Source organism: Schistocerca serialis, chromosome 1, assembly GCF_023864345.2.
Source record: "Schistocerca serialis cubense isolate TAMUIC-IGC-003099 chromosome 1, iqSchSeri2.2, whole genome shotgun sequence".
Taxonomy (NCBI): domain Eukaryota; kingdom Metazoa; phylum Arthropoda; class Insecta; order Orthoptera; family Acrididae; genus Schistocerca; species Schistocerca serialis.
In genome coordinates, this window is record NC_064638.1 from 845,873,100 (window position 1) to 845,895,634 (window position 22,535).

A 22,535-nucleotide genomic window follows, 5' to 3' on the forward strand; every position below is an offset into this window, starting at 1 on the left:
CTCCCTGTCTCACTCCTGTCTTGATTTCGAACGGTTCCGAGATCTCTCCCATGAACTTCACTTTGGATTTTGGATTTGTTAATGTTTCCTGGATTAGTTTCCTGGTCTTGTTGTCTACCTTCATTTCTTCCACTGTACTGAAAAGTGTTTCTCTGTGTATGGAATCGTAGGCCTTCTTGAAATCAACAAATGTTGTTGTGGTGTTTCTGGATTTCTCGTTGCTAATATTGTTCTCACACAGATCTGTTCACTGCACGATCTTCCCTTCCTGAACCCTGTTTGGTACTCTCCGATATGTGGATCTATCTGAGGTCCTAGGCGATTCAACAGAGCTTTGGATATAATTTTGCATGTCACAGGCAGTAACGAAGTTCCTCTAAAGTTGTTAGGGTCTCTTTTGTCTCCTTTCTTGTGGTGGGGGTGTATTCCGGCTGACTTCCATTCTTCTGGCACCTTTTCTGTTTCCCAGATGTTTTTGATTACTCTGTGTATTTTGGGTGTAATGTTTTAATGGTCTAATGCCCATATTTCTGCAATCAGTCCATCTTTTCCTGGTGCTCTGTTATTTTTCAATTAATTTTTTTTATTTTCACTATTTCTTCGTGTGTTGGGGGTTCGGAGTCCTGGTTAGGTTCTGGGTTTGTAAACTGTACTCTCTAGTTTTGGTTGATCGCAGTTGAGTAATGTATCAAAGTGTTTCTTCGGATTTGTCTGCAGTGTTCCATATTGTCTTTTGAAGCATAAACTTGGAGTTTGATATCCTGTCATATTTTCTCGGAATATTCTGTAAAAATTCCGTGTGTTGTTTCTGGTGAAGTCTTCTTCTATCTCCTTCAACCTGCTGTTCTCGTGACCTTTTTTTCTCTGCGGATTATTTTTCAAGTATTTTTCTGTATTTTGTATTTATTATTATCATGATGATTGTTATTACTATTATTATTCATATTCAAAACTCTCCTGCATGCCATATCGTATGTGCATAAGCTTACAGGCTATAAAAGAACCTTCCAGTGCATTTTATATACTCCAGCAAAATGTAATTCTCAGTTTTGTATCGAAATTGTTATTAATGATGTACATGTGGAATACATATCGTTCCAGTTGTTATACGCTTGTTATTCGATCTCTTGTAGATCTCCCTCTCTCGCCCTAAAGTAAGATGCGTTTTTGATTGGGTAATTGAATGTAAGTGTCTTACACATGGATTCAGATTGACAATATCCGTTCACTATTACTGATACGCTTCTCCTCTATAATCAAACTTTACAGAATATTACATGCCACTGCCTTAAATTGAATTTTCTGATCAGTAATAACATGGACAGTCTCACGCGAGCAAACACTATTTCAGAATACTTTCTTAACTCCCGTAGGCGGTTCATTTCCAGGTCAAAATGTTGTGACTCATCCGTGCAACCATTTGCTAAGTCAGCTCACCAGCGACTCTGATAATCGGCTACCACTGCATTCGGTGCTAAGCTCAGGCGAACAAACCATTTGTAGAGATCAGAGACACAGTTTTGCTTACTGTCACAGCTCGACAACACCATTTCCCACCAGGGTTTTACGCACTCAACGATACTCGGAACAGCTGTTTCAACAGCAACCTTACGAACTGAAATCGGCGGGAAGGGACTCTTGCATCTTTACATGGCGAATGAGGGCTTCTTTTGCCGAGTAAGAGTGGGAACACGAGTTCTAAGAACAGTTTGATATGGAAGCCACGACTACCTCTCTTGCACCAAACTTTTCCTCTCAGAGTAGCATCTACACCTGACATGCTCAATTATTTGTCGAGTTATTTCTGAACTGGTGGGCCTTGGAAGAACCCGAGTAAGAGAGGGAACATGAGTTTTGAGAACAGTTTGATACGGACAGCCACGACTACCTCTCTTGCACCTAACTTTTCCTCTCAGAGTAACACCTACACCAGACTTCCTCAATTATTTGTCGAGTTATTGCTGAACTGGTGGGTCTTAGAGGAACCCTTTGCCGTTCTATTCACAAAATGTCGCACCCCTCGGTAATCGCGCCACAGGAGGGCGTGAAGCAGGAGCACTGGAAAAGCATAAGAACTCTACTGCTTCGGATCACGTTCATAATTCGTCGAATGGTTGTGAATGGTCCCTAGTGACTCCACCCTGTACACCAGAACAAAACATTGCGGTCGCACTGCACTCCAAAGGGATAAAATCACATTCAATGCGCTTGCTAGCCCATGATGTCCTTAGAGGAGTTTTGAAGCGTCAGGGGATGTCATCAGTATCAAGCAGCGAAGAACGTATCACCATTGCTCATCGCACTGGAAACTGTCGTTTTCGACCATGAAATATGTGGAAATCAGCGTCCCAAGGAAAGTGGTGGTTTCATTAACGCCTTTTATGCCACAATTTGAGGCCTTTTCATGTCGATTCTGTGAGGCGGTGTGTCTGAAAAGTTTTCCTCGGCCACTCATAAGAAAAGTGCGCGATTCCAGCGCTGGACGTTGCGGTTCTGACCTCCATCGCAGAGTCGAGGGAAGGGGTGAAATATGTGGCAGGTGGAGTGTGATGACCTTTCCATCGTGTGATATCTCCACGGCGGTGTTGGGTAGAGTCTGGTGCCATCATTAATCCAGGTTTCACTTCATACGAACGTCTGAGCTCTTGCCTTTTCTTATCGCATCTGTCGACACATTGCTGTTTGTATGGTGCGTCGTCGAGTGCGAGGGTAAGGAAGCAGGGCGCCTTTCTTTTGAGCCATTACAGAGGAAAGTTGAAGGCATCTTTGAGGCAAATTTAAAACTTATGCCGTTTACAACACATCTCAAACACTTCGATTCTCTTTTTTCACATTTTTCCACAGTCCATGATTCACATTCATATCATGATGAGTTACAGAAATTCAATGAAATTTCTTCCACAAATTAAAGCCTATTTTGATATCATAAGATGCAGTCAAAACGAGACGAGCTGGAGTCTGTAAAATGAAAACCACTTGTAAGGTGACAGAATAAATGAAGATCAGATTCTCACCTTACATGAGAGATTTATACATCGCAACGAGAAGGTGAATATGACACCTAACGTAATTCGGCGGTTATGAGCAAATTTGCCTACCAGTATGTAATGCAAAAAGGGATGACAGGCAATCGACGGTAATTAACACACCAATGGTATATAATTAATGTCTTTGAGCGGAAGATGCAACAAGCAGCGCAAGTCGTTTTTAGATTGAAAGCCAAAGGGACAAAGGCAGAAGCGAAGGTGCGCAGCAGGGGTTACAGTGAAAAGGGGTGGCAGGAGGAAATTAAGCGATCCCAACCAGGTGATTCAGGCTGGAGAAACGCATGTAGTGGCACATCTGCAGAGGGACAGAGAAAAAGCTTTAGAAAGCTGCGTTTCGGAATTCCAAAGGGATACAAACAAAAACCAGTGACGCATTTCAATCATGTGTCCATCAAGTGCGACAAACGTGAAGGTCAATGTACTTTAGACGTCTATATAGGCCACAAAAAGGTCCGATTGGTGGAAACGCACTAGGAAGGAGAAAAATACTGAAGTTTCGATGCAGTTTAATACAAGGGATATTGCGATTGGTAGAGAGAATTGTCACAAAATAAGAGGAACGCTTCTATTGGTCGAAAAAGGCCGTGACGTGAAGAACGAATGAACCCAGATAGGGAGGCAGTTTGGCCATGGGTAGGACAAGAGAGTAATTTTTGTGGACTCTTCTCTGAACTGGCGTCATGTGTAGAACGGAGCGCTTAACGCTCTGTATGACGCAGAGAAGAAATTTGTGTGAACACTGCGTTCACAGCAGCTGAAATCCAGCTAGAAATTAGCTGTAGCAACGTTTAGCTCCAACTGTGGAGAAACGAACCAGCCAATTAGGTAATTGTTCTTGCGAAAACTGAGAGGGCACTATAATATACACTCTGCTCCAACCAAGCCACATACTAAGACTAGGGAAAGTTTCTGTTGGAAAATTCTGGAAGGGTTTAGTTTTATAGGAATTTCAGTGAAAAAGAGCGGCCTAGCAGACGGCATCTCGTCGCAGCTTAAGGTAAATATCGCGTGCAGAGGCGTAAACTTAATGGTTCACCGGCTTGAATCCACTGTAAACTCGAGCAGCCTTGGGTAATCTTTCGCTCATTTTGTCACGTAACTAACCATCCACCGTAGACTTGACTGTCATCCTAAATAGTACCAAACTTTGAACCAGAATCAAACGATTTTTGTAGTATTGACCAACATCATAACGTATGTGTAGGAACAATGTTGTAAAGAAACTTCTAATTAAACTCTAATATTGTTGTGTTTAGGATTAATATTCTTTCTGGGAGTTAATATTTAATATTGTTGTTTATAGGATTATTTCACTTTTTGATGTTGGTGAGATGCGTTATCCTGACAACTGTTATTATATTGTCAAATTGAAAACTGTGTAAAAGCGTGTATTTTTGTGCTAAAAATTGCGAGATTAAACATGTCATTTCACCTTACATAGTTGTTCTCAATCCAAGAATAAGTAACCACGTTTCACACTGAAAGAGTCATAAAGTCATTGCCTGCAGAAGAAGATGCTGTCCCTGTAAGAGCGCTGATGGACGTGGGCGTGCGTCTAAGTGTAGAAAGAGCGAGTACGTGCACACGTCGACCGCCCACTGACCTCAATCGTGCTGAAAACAGTGAAATTCAGGCTTCAAAAGAAGATGAGTGTAGTGCGTTTCCTGACAGCAGAAGCAGTGCTGAGAACCGAAATTCATCGAAGAATGACAAACATGTAAGGAAAGCATTGTATGTCCGTTGCAAGGGTCAAGGTGTGGCACAAACGATTCAGGAAAGGAAAGGTATCGTTGGCCAACGGCCTGGAACGCCACACCACATTACCAATGTCATTTTCCAGCAGATGGATACATTCATTATTCAAGACTAGAAAGTTACGATAGCAGCCACTACTGGAGTGATCTGATTGGGCTTTGGAAGTATTCACATCATCACTAAGGACCGGCTGAAATTCCGCAACATGTGTGCCCAGTAGGTGTCTCACAACTTTCGACGAGCACGGGAAGCATGTCGAATGGGATTCTCTCTTGAAGACATCTGGAAGGGAATGAGTTCCTGTTACGAGTGATCGCTGGAAACGAGACATTGTCTCACCACTTCGATCCCGAGTCAAAACGACAAAGTCTCCAGTGGAAGCATGCAGGGTCGGCGCTTTCCAACACGCACTACACCCCTTTGCTCTTCTTTTGCTATCTGCGTATAACTTCTCTCTTTGCCTTCCTTTGATATTATTCACTGCCGGATCTTGAGTTTTGTTGTGACGTTCAATGTCAAGACTGGAGCCACTGCAGCTCTTCCCGCTGCTTTTTTTTGTTTTTCTTTGTGGATGTCTTTTCATATCTGCATAACTACTGCACTGTGTATAAAGTTTAACTTGATTACTATTGTAAAACCCTGGTCTCCCTCTGCATTTTTTACCCTCCTCCCCCCCCCCCCCTCCCTTACGCTTGCCTCCAAACTCCTTGATACCACAGAATGTCTCCTACCATTCCGAAATAGATTCGCATTCTGAGACTATGCACTAACGGCAGCTGTTCACCATCTACGAAAATTTGTGATGGATCGGGACTCGAACCCGGATTTCCTACTTTTCGCGAGTTGTCACCTTCGGCTATCCGAGCACGCCTCCAGGAGTGATCCAAACTTCCATATGTCAAGTAATCACAGTCCTTATGCACACGATTCGTGATCCCGCTCACGGAGACAAATATTGTAACATCATTTTAGCCCGTCGACGAATCGATACGTCATTGATGGTTACAATGTCTGTGTTTATACATGTCTGATCTTCACAATAGAATCTCCTCCAGACATGCGTGCATGACCGAAGGAGCAGACACTGACACTGACGATTATAGCTGTGCTAAGCATTACGAAATAGATGCGCTTTCTGCGACTATGCATTGATGTCAGCTGTTTGCGACATATGAAAATTTGTGCTACACAGCGGCTCGAACCCCGATTTCTCGCTTATCGTGAGCAGTCACTTTAACCACTTCGGATCCGAGTACGCCTAAAGGACCATCTAAACATACATATGTCACATAGTCACAACCCTTATGCTAGCACAGTTCGTGAAACCCGCACAGGCACAGATGCATCATTGATGCTTTAAAAAGTACCTTTCTCTTCACAATACACTGTTCTCTCCTTCAATGGCCAACCTACAGCCACGGAAAGTTTTCTACAACTACAATTCGAAATGCTTAGCTCAGACTGCAGGAACATATACTAATGCAGTCGGCTACGTAAATGGGTCTCAAGTGTTAAATCAGATCTTCTTCTGCTTTTTCTCCACAATCAGAAAACTGGTGGGCTCGATCATACTTATTCCCTTCGTGATGCTAGTCTCTTGGTGCTCTCTTCCGCCAATTATAATTTTATCTATGAACTTCTGAACCTCCGTTTCTTCTTCCCTGCATCACTCCCTCAATCAGGACAGGAAACTGAAATTAATGGTGGACAGTTGGCTAACCATCTTGTCGCTCCTAGCAGTGAGTATTTTGAGTAAGGTATTTGTCTCTCCTGTTGTTCTCAGCACTTCTGCATTTGCTACTCTGTCAGTCCGTAGCATCCATAGACTCTTACCAGTTAGATAGTCCTAAAATTTCACATCTCGTACTATCTTCATACAGCGTTTCAGATTTGCGTTCTGTGTTACTCTTGCAGCCATCGAAAGTAGTAATGCCACTTACAAAGTGCTTACACTGAAATAATACAGTTTGATTGTGTCACTCCACTGTTAACAGTTCTAATGCTCGAAAACTGTCACTTCATTGATGTTCTGTCACGGTCGCCACTTTTGTAAGCCACTACTTTTGATTACTGGGTCCGCTTTCACGTTAATGATTCAATTAGCTCTTTGCTTTCAGCTTATGTAGACAACGCAGAGAGCACAATTTCATTTCAGGACATGCTTGTAGAGCGAAACAATTGTGAGGTGAACCAGAAAAAGATCGAATGCGTGTGCCAAACTAATCCTTTAAGTGACAAAATATTTTATCCACCATAACAACGAAATACATAACAGTATGTACTCTTTTGGAAAAGTAATCAATAAAACTGCGCAATTTATTGTGTGTTTCTAAGAACACCGTGAGTTAAGGGGTGGAAAATATTCTTACCAACGAATCAGTAGCATGAAGTTTGTGCCAAAAGAGTTCGAAATAATCTTCACGAAATTAGCAATGTCAGCTTCTGTTAGTAAATGTATTCCCTCACGAGGAGTGGGATTCGCTCCCAAATTATGACCATGCACATAAATTCACGTTTGCAGCCAATTCCGTATCAGAGTCAGTTTCACGACTTTCGCGAAATGCTTCTTCAAGAACAGGCAAACGGTCTGCCCTGCCGCCTGTATCTGTGTCAGACGTTTCGCACTCTGGTCCATTTGCTACTGTGTTACCCATACTACCATCAGATACTGTAGTAGCATCTGAAATTGTAGAAACAGTAGCTGCATCATCTGCATTAGTCTCTTCCAAATTCTGATTCGTTTGCGCGCTCTTCTGCTACTCTCTGCCCAGCAGTTCATTACACAATCAACTATAACTTCATGTGTCAAGGACTATGCCACCTCTACGAAGTCATTCTCATAAATCTAAAAAGACATTCGCGAATGTCAGTATGATACTTCTTACTATAAAAACTAACAAAAAATGAGTAAATAATATGCCTGTTGCGTTCAAGTGTGCATAAAATGTTTTCGTGATGTTGCGTATCTTCGGTAATCATCCTACATATGCACTGTCATCTGCAATAATTTATATCATCTCAACGGCTAACATTTTTGTGATAATTTATGAAACAATATTATTTGGATTGGTCATTCTTCATTAAATAATCGTTTCACAGCACGTAATCAGTAACATTGCATGTAACTAGGAGCTGATTTCGCGACAATTAGTTTGTTTCCATGTACGGTGCGGAAGAAAACAAGCTGTAAATACGATTACGAAAGGCTTCCATATTGATTTTTATACTTTATAATGTAAGAAATATTACTGTGAATTGAATTTACCATCGTTTATATCAGAAGAGTACATTCACAGGTGACAAATTCTAGCTGAATACAAAAACAGCTCTGGAAACTAGTGTCTCCAAGGTCATCGGTAAATGTTCATACCGTTACTCGTTTGGTCGCTGATATCTCAAGCCTACCGCCTTAGGAACATAAAAATAGTATTCATACTTATTAGAGGAACTATTGTGAATATATCACTACCAATAATAGATTGCTTGTAGTAAATAATCAAATAAATAGCATTTAAGACCAGTGGTATACATAATTACCAGTGTCGCTTACCGAGTTAACGGCCATTGGTTTAGTTCGGCAAGAAACAGGGTACGATTTGCAAGCACTTTTTCACATCCATTCGTGTGAAGGTGCTCCCTCATTTCCACCGAAGTGTGGACTACTGGGATTTTTTAAGAAACAAACTTACAGCGAAGTTAGAGGTGTGCAAATGTATCAATCTGAGATACACAGTCATAAACTGGAAATGCCTGAATGGAAGGCTACAAGCGAAAATGAAAAAAGTTTCAGATTCATCGTTGTTCTGTTAAAAGTTGCCTGTCACAACGGCAACTTCCAAAACTGTTTTTTTTTCGTGCGTCCTAAATCGCAGACATGCTGTTAAGGTGTGTGGTTGTATAGACTTTGCCGGCGTATACTGCTGACGAAATCTTCTCGAGCTTTCATTCGGTTAGCTACATTGAAATTCCGCTACGTTTCGATGAGTATCACAATCAACATCTTTGGCTAAGATGTGTCGGGACGAGGACGTCTTACCGTTATGAGACACCCGCGTAATCTCGACATTTTGCCAAAGTTGTTTACGACATTCATCCAAACGTAGCGGAACTTCAAAGCAACCACTTGGATGGAAGCCCGAGAAGAATTCATCTACTTCAAAGATGCATCTATGCTGAGCAGTTAATCCGTGGAGATATACCTCCATGAGAGATCACTGCAAGTAACTCAGTCTTCGACGAACTTAGAAGGGTTTATCTCAAGTGAAACACTTTGGCGCGCTGTTGCGCTAGCCAACGGGAAGCGAACGCGACGGCATGTCTTGCAAAAAACTGCCCGTTTAAACGAGGCAAAGTTTAATCTGTTCTTGTCTGATTTTCCTTTCTGCACATTATGGGTGCAGCGGCGCTGCCATGGATGAGTAATATATTAAACTGAAATGAAGTCGCTTCCTGTGGATCATTCTCGGATTACGTGTTACGAGTGTATAGTCAGATACTGGCTCGCATCACGCAACTTGGTGTAACAGCATCTACAGCATTTCCAGATTTTTAATGTGCATTTATCGGTGTTAAGACGTAACGTCGGTTGTCTGGTGAGATGGTCAGTTTTCGAGGCATTATACAGTATCGCGTTTACATTAGCCCTCCCGAACATTTGGGCCGTTGATTCATCATGCCCTCGTCTATTAAAATAGTTTTGGCATTTTTTAATGCTTGATGTTCGATATCTTTCTCTTGTGGCGATACATAATACCACATCCTTCACGCGCAAATGATTGTGCGGTTTATTGTAGCGATTACCATGCTTTCAATTAAATAATGATCGCGTGAATCAAAGTTCATGAGGTTTATTTGTAATAGCGTGCCACTGTTTATAGATTCTATTATTTTCTATGTTAAACAGTGTGCGCGCGTTGCAGCGTGCATCGAACTACATCACGTAACTTTCCAGACTTTCTGCCTTCAGTATGGATACCAGTCTTAGTGAGCCATTATAGTAATCAGAGCTGCAATTAGCAGTAAGCTTTGAACAATTATTTGCTTGCTTTTTAGGGCAGAAGGTAATTCATCATCTAGAGATACAGAGAGAGATGGTGGTACATTAACTTACGTATGAGATGATTGATGTGTGTCTTTAGATTACAAATTCCTAAGTAGAAAAAGATTAACAAACTAAGCCAGACATACTCATGGCACGTAATGTACCTGTAAGGTGAGTTACATATACGTTCTTGAGATCAAATTATGAACTTATTACAAGTAAGTGTGATCAAAGAATTATTGCAAATGTTCATTTATGCCCGCTAATAATTCGTTGCACAAAGACAGTTGTACCTAGCCTTCAGTATCTTTTTCCTTTTAAAACTGTAGTCAGATAGCGTTATAAATCATTTCTTAACACACACTTTATGTAGAAGAGGGCATTTATTTAGTTCAGAATTCAGGATACACATATACACGTACTCTGAATATTTAGAAAATATAGGCAGCTTACGACCGAGCGAGGTGGCGCAGTGGTTAGCACACTGGACTCGCATTCGGGAGGACAACGGTTCAATCCCGTCTCCGGCCATCCTGATTTAGGTTTTCCGTGATTTCCCTAAATCGTTTCAGGCGAATGCCGAGATGGTTCCTTTGAAAGGGCACGGCCGATTTCCTTTCCAATCCTTCCCTAACCCGAGCTTGCGCTCCGTCTCTAATGACCTCGTTGTCGACGGGACGTTAAACACTAACCACCACCACTATAGGCAGCTTACGCTTTTGACGACGTGAAAAGTTTGGTACCTACAGTTTTACAAAAATTGTATTTATCTCCTCAAGGTGCTACATTCACAACCTACAGTCATAACAAACAAGTCAGAAGATGTGTTAGAGACAAGTACAGATATCCTTCTTGTAATAAATCTCGACACGACTCATTTCTACACAAAAAATAGCATGGTTTTATGGGGTGAACATAAGTGCCATCTGAAGAATTTTGCATGACAGTTTGTTTTCCTGCGTATCTCATTCATGTTGACTTGACATTAAGTGAGACTGATTTCCAGATAAGACGCTTCTTCTACGCCCAGTTTCTAAATAAAAATCTTGACTACACGACTGTCATTCTATGGACTGCTGAAGCAACTTCCAGACCTAACGTCAAGGTGAATACCCATTATGCTCATCATTGGCCAAAAGAAAAATCTCACTGCTGACGTTAACAAGACAACGTCTGGAGTGCAAATATCTGGTATGTATTCGTCCATGATGAAATTATCGGACTACTTTGCTTGTTTCTATGTTTGACTTTTCACAATGAAATTTTGAGAAGGAATCTCAACTTCTGTGAGATGCACTGACAGTTGCTGGAAGATGTTCCACAGGTAATACAATTGTTAACGCGGTTGCACCAAGATGAACGTCCAGCAGGTTTCTCCTCGGTGGTCAACCGTACCTTGTATCAATTTTTCCCAGTCGAGGTTTTGGCAGAGAAGAGTCAGTGATCTGGCCACTACCGTCGCCAGATTTAATTCCCCTTGATTTTTTCTTTTGGGGATGCATCAAAGACACTGTGTATCAACAGCATCCTACAACGCGAGATGATACGAAAAATAGAATTCGGGAAGGAAGCTTACCGCTCTCATAAACTCAACCTTCGAGGCACTCTAAGTACAGGAAGGTGGACAGTATCGTTCTTACAAGGGAACCTCCCCATCGCACCCCCCTCAGATTTAGTTATAAGTTGGCACAGTGGATAGGCCTTGAAAAACTGAACACAGATCAATCGAGAAAACAGGAAGAAGTTGTGTGGAACTATGAAAAAAATAAGCAAAATATACAAACTGCGTAGTCCATGCGCATCATAGGCAACACAAGGCTAATATGAGCTCCGGAGAGCCCTGGTCCCGTGGTTAGCGTGAGCAGCTGCGACACGAAAGGTCCTTGGTTCAAATCTACCCTAGTGCGAAAATTTTAAATTTTTATTTTCAGTTTATGTGACAAACTCTTATGTTTTCATCACGTTTTTGGAGTGATTATCACATCCACAAGAAAACCTAAATCGGGCAGAGTAGAAGAATCTTTTTACCCATTCACCAAGTGTACAAGTTAGGTGAGTGGACAACATATTCCTATCATGTGACGCACATGCCGTCACCAGTGTCGTATAGAATATATCAGGCGTGTTTTCCTGTGGAGGAATCGGTTGACCTATGACCTTGCGATCAAATGTTTTCGGTTCCCATTGGAGAGGCACGTCCTTTCGTCTACTAATGGCACGGTTTTGCGGTACGGTCGCAAAACACAGACACTAAACTTATTACAGTGAACAGAGACGTCAATGCACGAACGGACAGATCATAACTTTGCGAAAATAAAGAAAGTAAACCTTTCGCTCCAAGGGGGACTTGAACCAAGTACCTCTCGTTCCGCAGCTGCTCACGCTAACCACGGGACCACGGCACTGCTGAGCTAATATTAGCCTTGGTGTTGCCTATCTTGCACATGGACTATTCAGTTTGTATATTTTGCTTATTTTTTCATAGTTCCACACAACTTCTTCCTGTTTTCTCGACTGATCTGTGTTCAGTTTTTCAAGGTCTATCCACTGTGCCAACTTATAACTAAATCTGAGGGGGGTGCTATGGGGAGGTTCCCTTGTTAGAACAATGAAAAAAGCATTTTGAACACTTGAAAGTCAATATAACAAATGGAAAACAGAGGTTTGACATTTACAAAAAAGAAATAGCAACATATATAATTATTCATAACAGTTCATCTCATCCTAATTTATTTAAACTTGTTGTTTTCGAAGCTATGTTACAAAGGGAACACAAGCTACAGCTACTTCATAAGAATTTGAGAAAGGAAATAGAAATAAAATAACAGACCGCTAACCAAAATGAGGTTGGAAAATAGATTACGCCTATCAGAAGATTATTTGTTGGAAAACTTTCCTACAAAATAGTAAGTATCTTAAATCAATGCAATGAAAACAAACGTTCCTATCCAAATGACAAACTGGCCTTACAATTAATACACGAATCATATCAACCTAATAAATTCAAACAGTCTGGTATCTTCAGAATCAAGTGTAAAAACTGTAACTTTAATTAAATCTCGGAAGCTTGGTATAGTAATAATCTTTGCCATATCAATTGTAACAATACACACACGTTTTGTGAGTAGGTTTCGAATCATTGTCAGCCATCTTTTTTTTCCTCGACTCCATTATGAAATCAAACAGGTAAAATGAATGAATGAGAAACCACTTTTTTTCTGCCAACAGCTGTACAACTTTATTTGAAATCTTGTTCTGACTTAGCCTGTCTTAGTTATTTGATGTTATGATAGTGTGGTTATTACTTCATTTCGATTGTCTAAACCTACTACAGTGGAAATCCACTGGAACAATTATTGTGATAATTAGTCACATTTTAAACTAGATGTTGCCACATTTGTAAGATATGTACTATTGGCCAATTGATGTCCATTATTATTTCCTGTGAAGACGTTAGCCAGTACCGAAACCAAAAGACAATAAATTAAACTGTACAGTTGCTGGCACAAAAAATGATTTTTTTCCAAATACTTATCAGCTGTAGATAACGAATTGAAGAAACCATTACTATATTTTGTCTTCGAGGGCAAAAGAGTGTGGATGTATATATAATTAACACCTATACAGACAAATTGTAACGTGCATTGCACCGATAAATTATTTGTCTTAGTCGGTGAGCTGCATAAACTGATTATAACTCTCATTATTTCACTGACTCAATTCAGTTAATATTGTAGCAGTGACCCCTCGGATCAGGATTTTTAGTGATCATGGAGGCTGAGTAGGAGACATGGTGATGGTATAGGTGCAGGAGGCTGAGTTGTGGAGGTGGTGTCAGTGGCTGTCATGCGTCCTACAGCGTCAGTGGAAAAGAGTTGTCTACGAACATATTTATCACTTGTGATTTTACAGTATCCATTGTCTCTCTGGCCTGGCGGAACGCATGCTGGTTCGCACTCTTGAGTGGAACGAGGAATGTGGAGACAGTGCTTCGTCGTTTTGTGCCGTGGTGTAGTTGAGGCCCAGCGGCGATGTCATGCAGGTAGCCAGAACAGGAGTCCGCAGGCGCAAGCCTACTGTAGCTAGCCAGCACACCTTGCAGCCCGCCTCAGTGCTCTCGAACATGGACGTGCGCTTAAGTGAGAACCGTGGCATGTCACCGATGGTGGGTGTCGTGAAGGCAGAAGCCCATTACTCAAATCAACAACACAGTGTATAGCCAGGGACGCGGTACTACGTGTAACCATGCAGGCGGTACACAGGCGTCTCACCCAACAGGTTGTAGGGGTAGTTTGCAGTCACTTGGTACGACTCTTGGACAGGGGACGGCCCGAGATCGTCCACATCTTCTAACAGCCTCGGAAGTGACCAACCAGCAGTGGCACCTTGCAGTGGCTAAGTCCACTACAGCCAGTTGGTTGCGCTCTCAGAAGCGAAGTCTTCTCTTTCCAGCGGAGAGCACATCACGCCTCACCGATTGGTTACTGTAATTAGCGATACTGTCATTCCGTCGGAATGAGAAATGTAGACTGAATGACCAGACACTGATACTGAGGTTTTAGAAACGGTCGTAATTAAACTTGACATAATGTTATTACGGCCGACGATGCGTCGTTTGCCCTCATTATCCGGAGGTGTAGCGGTCTTGTCCCAACTGTTGTGTCTCGATTATTGTCTGGGAGCTTGGAGGTAGCAGAGGGGGAAACTGTGAACGTGCCGCGTTTAAACGGCACTGCAGTCACACTCAGCAACATATACCACAAACGAAAAAAATTACAATACCTTTTTGGCATACTGAAGACGTCATATAATTTTTATCTAGTAGAAACTGTCGGCATATGGACGGGCCAAGAAAATTTTTCGCACTAAAGTTGGCATTTAATCGTGATTTACTTAGGTTCATAACAGAAAAAAGGACGTCACACAAACAAGTCTGTAGAAATATTGTCACAGTTTTGCAATATAATTATGGAAACGTGAAAAATATATCTGAGGGAATCAATGTATATGTCCTGGACAGTTTTAACGTAAAAGGATTTATCATTAAAATGGGAATTACATTGCAAGTCAATCACTTACGACTATACATGCACAGAGGCGGTTCCAACTGAAGCAGCAAATGGTCTCGAAAACAGATCTATGAGTAGCTGTGTCCTCAAAACATTTAGGAAAACTGCCCTTGTAATTCTTTCAAGGTAACAATGAAGTCTTCAGATCTCGCGTTTTCTGTAATGGCAGTGACCGTTGGGAACTAGACTATGATTGTCAGAATGTGTCCCTTCTATAAGGCGATTTTCTTTTTGAATGAATCCTCATCAGACAGAGGCTGTTTCTCATCTTGTAGTGGCTTACTGTGGGCAATGTTCCGTCAAGCCCACTTGAAATGAGAGGTCTGAAATTCCTTCAGGGCGTTCTAATTTTCGTTCCTGCACTCCTTTTTCCTTCATAAATTGAACAATGAATCCCATCTGCAGATCGTTGTGATTTTTTTCTGTTTCAGTGTCAACTAAATCTATAATTCTTGCTGTATGGTATTGTAAGATAGCATCATATCAAATTTGCAGCACCCGTCGCTTATGTGACTGTGTGTTAGATACTGAGAATTCTCACGCATCTCTTCCGTCTTTTTTATTCATTTTTAAAAGCTTGCGTCGACGGATCGCTAAACTGCCTCTTTTTGTGCAAATATCCATTGGACCTGTGAATGTCCTTCATAACACAAACAAAAAACAAAGGGTGAACAGTGCACACCATGATTCTGCCGAACTGAAGAGAGCTGTGTCAGCTGAAACATGTCACATTCAAATACTAAATGAAATGTCGAGCTGTACTGAATACTTCTAGGTAGGAACGAGCGAAGCCGAGACAATGTTAAATGGTCCCAACATACAAAGCCCGGTTATTTGAAAAGTATTTCTGCCTCTGGCTACCTTTGGAGAGCAATTTTTTATGGCTATTATCCATCCATTACATGCACAGTATGCAGTTTGGAACACACTGATCCACATCACCTTTCTTCGTCCACCACCAAAAGTTTTGGCTAGGCTTCTATCCGTTGCTCTTCGGCCACGATATTCTAACGGTACGTAGTCATGGGCCTGTTTCAATACTTCCTTCCTCAGTGTCAATAGAACTCCCATGTGTGGTCCGCATTTTGTTGACTTTCATAATAAGCCTTCATGTGTTATGAGCTGCGGCTGTGGCCTAAATTTCTGACAGTCTGCATTATTTGGCTGCGCTCTCTGCCAATCACTCATACTTTTCCCGAGCGCTTGTAGCACTGCGACCTTACGACTCAATGTATTCGCATTTGTGTGTTTTTCCACAGGTTTACGAATGACTTCGTAACAAAAGTTGCACAGCTTAAGAGTAGTCAAACTGCTAGAGGGATCCTTCAAACCCAATTAATTGAAGTGTGGTCTATTATAACTTTGAATTTCTGTCTGTACAGGCAACATCGAAAGTAAATGATCCCATGGATCACTGCAACGTTTTCTTCTCTGTGGTAGAATAATTCTGTTCCACTCTGTTTAGCTGTTGAGATGAATACAATATAGGATGCTTTTTGCTGTCGATATTTTGACAGAATGCAACCAAGATCACTGTTACTAGCATCACAGGAAAGGATGAATTCTTTATCAAAATTTAGAATCACCGGTACCAAGTCTTGGCTTAATGCTTTTTTCAATGCCTGAAAGGCACATTGATATTCCTGTGACCATTCAAATTTAACACCTTTTCTCAACAAATGGCGAAATATCTAAGCAATTTGCACAAAGTTTTTGACAAATTTTCGATAATAGTACCAGAGGCCCAGAAAAGATTTTAACTGTTTGTTGTTTGAGGGGTTGAAAATTCAAAGACTGCCAAAGCTAAACAGGGATTGTTTCGTGTACCCTCTTCACTAATAACATGACCCATATACTTTACATGAGTCTGTACAAAATTAGATTTTTCAATACTTTGTGTAAGACATGCTGCCCATAGTCTACTGAACACTTCCTCCAACCATTTTACATGTTCATTGATATCTTCCGAAAGAATTATAATATAATCGACATGTAGCAGGCATTTATTAGATTTTAGGCCATGCCAAACCTCACCTAGTAATTGTTGGTGCATTTTTAATCCCTAACGGCATCCTGCGGTATTGAATATGTCTCCATGAGAGCGTAAAAGCTGTTTTAGGTCTGTCCTCTGACACTACCTCCATCTGATGGTAACGTCTCTGCAAATCCATCGTGGAGAAGTATTTGAATTTGCCTACGTTATCAAGCATCTCTTAGGTGTCGGTGGTGGTTCAAACATTCAGGTGTATATAGTCGCAACAAAAGCGATATTTTTTGGTGCCATCCACCGATCTTTTCGGGACCAGGACCACAGGTAACCCCCCCCCCCCCTCTCCCCCAGACCCTATCACTGGGTTCTATAATGGCTTCTACCAACTGCTGCTCGATGAACGCCTCGTGAGTGATTGCAATTGCTTTGGTGTACGATACTTTTTCCTATAAACTGGAGTCACGGATAATGTGCAATAAACAAATCCTTAAATTGTAACATTAGTACTTAAATAGTTCTTCCTGCGGATGATCCATTTGTCAAGTAATGCAGAATCATTGGCTGTGGTCAATACTTGATTTTTCTGTGTCCTCTTGATACAAAATATTCAATATGTCGATCAATAAACCCTTTGGTTGACTCACGTTGGCCATACCGAAATTGTCTAGGCTAACTGGGACCACACATTCACCATTCACACTTCTTATATGTGCTTCGTTTGTGCCTACAAAACGGTGCAATATATACAAATGCTCATTTTTTCAAGTGACCCAACCACACATAACATCTCCTGTGTTAAGTCTGTATCATAGACGGTACGTTATCATGGGAATCCATCTTCACCGTGTGTGTACGTAGTGCAGCGGGCAACACGGTCACGATCAGTTCACCTTGCAACATTGCCTCACTTGTGGTAGCGCAACAAATCCTCCAAGCTCAACTGTATGCCACAAAAGATCGATTTTAGCATGATTTTTAGTACGGAAATCAAACCCGAGAATTGCAGAATATCCTTCATTAACCATGTGATCGTAAAACTCTTAGCGCCAATGCTGAACTTTGAAGTTTTGTCCCCAATGAAATTGTACCACTATTGCCAATTCCACGTAATGTGTAACTTGGATATCCTAGTCTCTTTCCGCTCAATATATGTAGTGTGATGATCGACTCATGAGCCCAGTAGCTACTAAAAACCTATGTTCTTTGCCACCAAAGAAACTCCACAAACAGCATTTAGTCTGTGCATTTGACGAAAGCTTTTCCTGGTATCAATTTTCCTGTTTCTTACTCCTGCACTGCCGCGCTTCGTGGCTCACTCTCCACACTCGCAATATTCTGATTGACGATGATGTTGTTGGAGATGGCCCTCAAGCCCACAACTGTAACATCTTATTACTGAATCAAACGCAAGGCAGGGTGGTGATCCTAATACCTGTGAATACATCAGAAGGATTTTATAACCTAACCCTATGTGACATTTCAGTGGGAATCCCGTAACAGAAATATGTCGAGAGTACTATTCTTGTATTTTTGGCATAGCATTTTATTGACTTCCTTAATCTGCATTAGATAATACGTTCGGACGTTGAGCTTTCGGATCCTATTCGAGAATGACTCCTTGATTCGTTATTCTTCTACGTTAACGCATGCAATTACTTCCTAAGCAAATGAATGCCGTTCTACTTGTAACACCACTGTCATAACCCCTCAGCTAACTGCTCGAATGTTTACGCAAGGTCTCGTGGTGACATACGGCTTATCCTCTCCAGTCAACCACAAATTAGTCATACGAAGGCAAATTTCGTCAGACCGACAACCCAACTTGGCTATACCTGATATGTCATCGAGAAAATCGGTTACGTCCTCTGTGGCCTTGCCAGAAAAATGCGATTTCTTATTTGCTACTGCAGGGATCGATAGAAGGAGAGGGTAGTCTTAAATTCCCTAAATTACCCAAGTACTTGTACTTGTTGCTTTTCGTCATGCAGTATCTCTGCCTGGTCCTTATATTGTAATTCTCCAGCTTTCTGCTTGAGTGCTGCTCATAATCTAAAGATCTGTTCCAACAGAGTCATAACAGAACTATCCATACTATCGATGTGTCTTTCTACTGGCATCTTGCGTGTTCTATTACTGCCCTAACAATTAACAAATATACAATACAAAACGGAATGACACTAGGTTCACACTACGGAGTATACCATACACGAGTTACTCCAGTTCTTGTTGCGTATCATAGCCACCCATGTTTGTGGGATGTCAGTTGTGGTTGGAACATATCCTTATAGCACACAGCAGAAAACTCTGGTGACAAAGACAGTGAGGAATAATCCCAAATGATCAAGCAAATTAATGTAAAACAAGAATACTGTTAGGGAAACGAAAACGACTTATTTAAATGAATATTAATAGGGATCGCCTAATTAAGCCTTACAGAAGATATCGACGTCGTGTTAAACAAACAGTATATAAAACAATTGAAAACATAGAACTGACTACATCTGCCGCAGACAAGAAGAGGAATACCGTGAAGAACATTGCTGCTAATGCCCTCGTCGACGGCCCCTGTGTATTTGTTGGATATAGAATTAATTTTAGCATAGACCTTAATGATACATTCAGTCATGGTAATGGATGGCTTACTGTAGCTATTGTACGAGGAGTACCTAATGTTCCTGGCCTTGAAAGTTTTGTAGACAGAGACATTATTGCCTACCGTACCTATCATATGGCTGAATTGGCTAATAAAGACTTTGGAAAATCAGCATATATGTCAACTTCTGCACTAACCTTGTATACTCGTCACAGAAGGAAAATATCTGTAAATGAATCTGTATTTGTTTGGATTAAAGGAAAAGGTGTATGTGATTACACCAACAAACTTTACATATTCACATACTCCTTTACCTTTAATCCAAATGAATACAGACTCATTTACAGATATTTTACGTCTACTACGGGTGTAGAGGGATAGTGGGGATGGGGACATATACACAGATTTTCCAAAGTCTTTATTTGCCAGTTCACCAATATGATAGGTACGGTAGGCTATAATGTCTCTATCGACGAAACTTTCAAGGCCTCCGACAGACGGAACTCCAGTACCGCCTCGTACAATGGCTACAGTTAACCATCCGTTACCATGGGTAAAGGAATCATTAATGTCAATGCTGAAATTCAGTCTGCATCCACGAAAGACACATGGTCCGTCGACGAGTGCAATGGCAGCAATGTTCTTCACAGTATTCTTCTTCTTGTCAGCAGCACCAATAACATAGATATATTAAGGGGAGGAGGGATCTACTAGCTATGAATGGAAATAAATTGTCACTTAACAGCTAGATTCATTGTCTTTAAACAGGAAAGTTACCCACTGATATACTAAAAAGAAGCACTGATAGGCGGACGAGGGATTATTACACTAATGCATAACCTTGCCACAGACGGGTGGGGATACGTTAATCATTCACAATCACAGTCAGTGACTGCATAAGTAGTTAATTACATGTAGAAAGTAGATAGAAAGATAGGAGCGAACAGCATAGATTGCCAAATTGCGCACTGATAGCAACAAGTCGGATGTGTGCCTTTATAACCGCGTGCTTGTCTCCTGAACGGGCCGAACAAACTTTGCGTCTAAAGGGCATCAGCAAGTGTGATGATGGTGCATCTTACCGAACCCGTGGAGCGTGAATAACGAAGATGGAGGTATTAGCAGCTGAAGAATATGATTTCAGCTCTCTCTTCGTACTTAGTGCTCCAGTACAGCCATCCTACTAGCAGCAGCAAAGCTGGTCTCATCAGTCATCTCTTAAGAAGTCTTTCTCCTGTCCTGAATTCTGCAAAAGCCTAACACGCAGTCTTTACCCTGCAAAAGGCTAAAGTGAAGTGTTTCCTCCGCCAAACTCTAACGTGAAGTGTGTGTATGCAAACGCTCTATAACTTGGTTGTCTTTCTGCCATAGCAGGAACTCGCCGCCCAATGAGCGCAGAGATTCCGAGTTGTGATGAATGAATAAAACGTAACCGAGTGGAACAACCTCCTACAGTTTTCTATTTAAGTATCCTTAAGCCAATCAATCACATTCTTAAACTGAAAAATGGCAAACTCAGCACTTAAGCCCATAGTCAGAAGCGTGCGAAATCTTGAGAAGGAAAGCATAAACCAATAGAAAATCCGTATTCTGCAAATTTTGAACAAGTCACAGCTGCAGACCCAACGGTACTTCCCATGCGACGCCAAACGAAGCGACACCAGTGTAAAAGCCTTTTATCTGGCTGTAAGGGGGCTCCATACAGAATGTTGTCTCTTTCTGAGAAAACGGCTCAGGTTCCGTGGGCGTGGCGGGGGAGGGGGGGAGGAGGTAGAGGGGAGTGGGGTTGTTTGGTGAACACTGTTGTGGCTGCCTCATGAAACCGATTCTAATCAGAACAAGTTTACAACTCTGCCATGTTCTCTTAACGAAGACCTTATCTTTCGCTATCCAGCCTCGCTCTAAACTTTTAGAAACATTCATCGTACAGAGAGAGGGCAAGAGAATTGGTGAAATGGAAACAGTCACTGCCAGTGCTGATCCAGGCCAGCAATTACTGAGCAGTATAACTTTGTGAATGTCAACTTGTGCCCAGAAAGATTGTAAAACGTACAACAGACAGGTGTTAAATATGACCCATGAGAATTACCCTTAAAATCAGACAAGTCAGGAGAATCACGCGGTTGCCTTCAGATTAAAATTAATGTCCCTATGATCCACAATGGCCAAGGAATTACGCGATGTTAACGACCAGTTGCAAAGTAAACAAAATGCTTCTCACTCACCGTCCTGGTTGTGTAAAGCGTTGTCTGTAAGATGAATGAAGCTGCTGTGGTGATGACAGCAACGTCAGAAACCGACGCCGGTCGTAGTGGTGTCAGTTGCAGCAGTGGCAGTGCGAGGCCCAGTTGGGGCCACCAGTTGTCGCAATGGTCAGTCACTTCTGACTTTAGTTGCTGCGGCTTTCGAATGAGGCCCGCTTCTGATCATTGGCTGTAGCAGCACTATGATGCACAATGGCCGAGGAATTACGCGATGTTAACGACCAGTTGCAAAGTAAACAAAATGCTTCTCACTCACCGTCCTGGTTGTGTAAAGCGTTGTCTGTAAGATGAATGAAGCTGCTGTGGTGATGACAGCAACGTCAGAAACCGACGCCGGTCGTAGTGGTGTCAGTTGCAGCAGTGGCAGTGCGAGGCCCAGTTGGGGCCACCAGTTGTCGCAATGGTCAGTCACTTCTGACTTTAGTTGCTGCGGCTTTCGAATGAGGCCCGCTTCTGATCATTGGCTGTAGCAGCACTATGATGCACAATGGCCGAGGAATTACGCGATGTTAACGACCAGTTGCAAAGTAAACAAAATGCTTCTCACTCACCGTCCTGGTTGTGTAAAGCGTTGTCTGTAAGATGAATGAAGCTGCTGTGGTGATGACAGCAACGTCAGAAACCGACGCCGGTCGTAGTGGTGTCAGTTGCAGCAGTGGCAGTGCGAGGCCCAGTTGGGGCCACCAGTTGTCGCAATGGTCAGTCACTTCTGACTTTAGTTGCTGCGGCTTTCGAATGAGGCCCGCTTCTGATCATTGGCTGTAGCAGCACTATGA